Genomic DNA, 3,045 nt, shown 5'->3' with positions numbered 1-3,045 from the left:
CCACCATTCGTTATATACATTTTGGCCTTCAGTAGTTCACAATTCTGTTTCTCTTTTCCCAGATGGAATACTTATTAACCTCAGATGCTTTCATGTGTTGTTGAACACAATAACAAAATATGCCTCCTAAAATGTCCAGATAACCTAAAGAACCATAAAGAAGTTAGGGACTTGGGAGGTCATCAGAGCAAAGCTCCTATGTCATACGACTCTCCTCCACATGTTATGCCTGAAAGAGCTGGGCATTTGGCTCCCATCTGCACACTTCAGATGTCTGGGGACTCACTGTGAGATGAGCAGTCCCAGTGCTGGTTCATGCCTCTGTTAGGAAAGTTTCTTTTATTGAAATAATATAAATATTCTCATCCCTTTGACTTCTAGTTGCTTCAGAACACTGAAAAATAAACTTATTTTCACTTCTGAATGACAGTGTTTAATTTTTGGCACACAGTTGAGTCTCCATGATGTCTTTTCTTCTCCAGATTGAGCACGTGCAGTGACCTCAATTCTCCCTTGGAGGTCAGGTCTTATCAATTTCTTCTGTGTCTGCCCAGGTTCACTTCAACCACCCTGGGAATGCTTCTACCTCCTCTCCCGTCATCTCACCATGATGGACTCCAAATTAGGAATGCCCCTACAGCACCTCGGCCCTAACACAGGCCAGGAGACATGATGCAAATACCTTAGATCCAGGAATCTCATTAACCATTCTTAACCTCAGCACAGTTCTCTTAGTTTTAACTTTTTAAGCACCATTTGGCTACTCTTAAGCCTTTGGTTCACTAAAACCCAAATGCATTTTTGACATTTTGCTGCAAAGTTAAGACTTCATCATCTGCCTGTTAATTTTGAACTAACTGATGGACTTATACATATTCCTATTATATTACAAAGAATTGATTTCTGCCTAGTAAGATGTATGAATTCTTATTTTAACTTTTATTTTAGGTTCAGGGGCACATGTGTAGGTTTGTTAATATAGATGTCTGAATTTTTTTTTTTTTACAGCTTGTTGTACTTTAATGTGTAATACTCAACTCAATGTACAAGACAATTGCATTTAACATTGTTATAAATAAAAGAGACATCAGATCAATCATTAAGGGCTCCAGAGTGAACAGCATCTTCATAACCTCCATGTTTATCATCTTTACTTTCCAGATGTAATTTAATAAGATCATCAATTCGAAGAATGGTAATTGCAGCTTCTGTTGCAAATTTCAAACTCTTAACTTTAACTATGGTTGGTTCAAACAGCCCTGCTTGTTTGTTGTCTCCACGTTTACCATTGCTCAAATCAAGACCAATCCATTTTAGGTTTTTACGTTCTGGGTTAACCTGAGCCTCATTATGAAAAGCTCTGAATTTTGTGACCAGATCTGTGGAGTCCTGGGCAGCATTAACTGCCAGTGTATTAGGAATAACAAGAAGTGATCTTGCAAACTGCAATAGCAAGCTCTTCCTGAGACTCCATGCTGGTTGCACAGTTTTCAAGGTATATGGAAAGGGCTGCTTCTACAGCATCCCCGCCTGGAACCATGGATTTTGACTCCAAAACTCTCTTCACTACAGAAAGTGCATCACGTAAAGAGCGCTTCATCTCACCACACATGATATCATTTGCCCGACGTAAGATAATCGACGCAGATGTATGAGCCTTAGTGTTTTTAAGATCAGCTCATCATCACAAATTCTCTCCTGTACCACTTCTGCCTGTCCCAACATTGCAGCTTCAAAAGTTTCTTCACCTTCCGAATTGGCCAGGGTTGACAGAATAGTTGCTCCAGAAGCTTTAGCAATGCCTTTAAAACTCTTCTAACTGTCATAGCACCAGCCTCCAAAAAATACTTAACACACATATCATCGATTCCACCAGTGGTTAGAATAACGTTGGCACCAGTTGCCAGGATCTTCTGAATTCTCTCCTTGGTGATAATCTGATGCTCTTTGTCTAATTTGGTCCAGTTTTTCATGGTCTGTAATGACCACTGTACACCAAGCTTCATTTTTTTTTCAGGCTAAAGTCAAGGCAAGCAATTTTTGCATTTATGATTCTCTTGGGCATACCCTGGGATCCAACCACACAGTTGAGTGCACAGCCACTGACGTGCATACTCTCTGTTTGACTTCTCCCACGGGTTTTCAAAATATTAACAGAATTCACTGGATAATGTGGCTGGCCTCTTATATCTGTATATTTAATAACAAGTACAGCATCTACTACCATGTTAGCAAAGAAATCACCATTTATTCCAATGATTTTGGAAGACATGGATGTCTTAGCAGCATTAAAATCAGGCAATCTCTTCCCAGTTCATCTTTGTTAACTATTAGATTTTCATTGATATAACGCACTGCTTCCTTGCAAGCAAGTCGTTAGCCACTAATAACTGATGTGGGATGAATTTTCTGTTTGACTAATTAATCTGCATTTTTTAGGAGTTCTGCTGCAATAATAACCACTGAGGTAGTTCCATCTCTAACTTCTTTGTCTTGCAGATCAGCCAGTTCACAAAGAATGTTAGCTGCAGGATGTTCTACCTCCAGTAACTTCAGGATGGTTGCACCATCATTAGTAATAGTTACATCACTAATATCATCCACCAACATTTTATCCAAGCCAACGGACCAAGAGAACTTTTTACAATATTGTCAATCGAAGCTGCAGCCATAACGTTCTGGGAGCGGATCGCCTCCCCACGGCTGCGTCTCCGAACACAGACAAAGGCCCCTCCATCTTCCTGGCGGCGGTACATACCGAATTCTGCTCACACCGCGGGCAACCAGTTATCGCGGCCCCTCGGCCAACCGGCGACCACAGCAGCGGCGGCGACGACGGTGTGGAGCGGACTCGAGTGATGCACCGCCCCACCCGCTTCCCGGCTGCCCCGGCTGGCCGCGGGGCACGGCGGGAAGCAGATCTCTGAGCTTTTATTTTGTCATTTGAAATATTAGCTCTTCTTCCCAACTTTCAGGCAACTATCAAAATACTAAACAGGATAGACAACAAAATCTTGTGACAACATTTAAATGTATGAAATGTAT

General features: G+C 41.3%; 1 pseudogene; it reads right to left on the bottom strand.

The window, feature by feature from the left end:
* Window positions 1-991: 991 nt before the first annotated feature.
* LOC100445744 (T-complex protein 1 subunit alpha-like) lies at window positions 992-2,737 on the bottom strand (annotated as a pseudogene).
* Window positions 2,738-3,045: the final 308 nt, after the last annotated feature.

This window comes from Pongo abelii, chromosome 10, assembly GCF_028885655.2.
Source record: "Pongo abelii isolate AG06213 chromosome 10, NHGRI_mPonAbe1-v2.0_pri, whole genome shotgun sequence".
Lineage (NCBI taxonomy): Eukaryota > Metazoa > Chordata > Mammalia > Primates > Hominidae > Pongo > Pongo abelii.
This window is presented reverse-complemented; position numbering and strand designations above follow the sequence as displayed.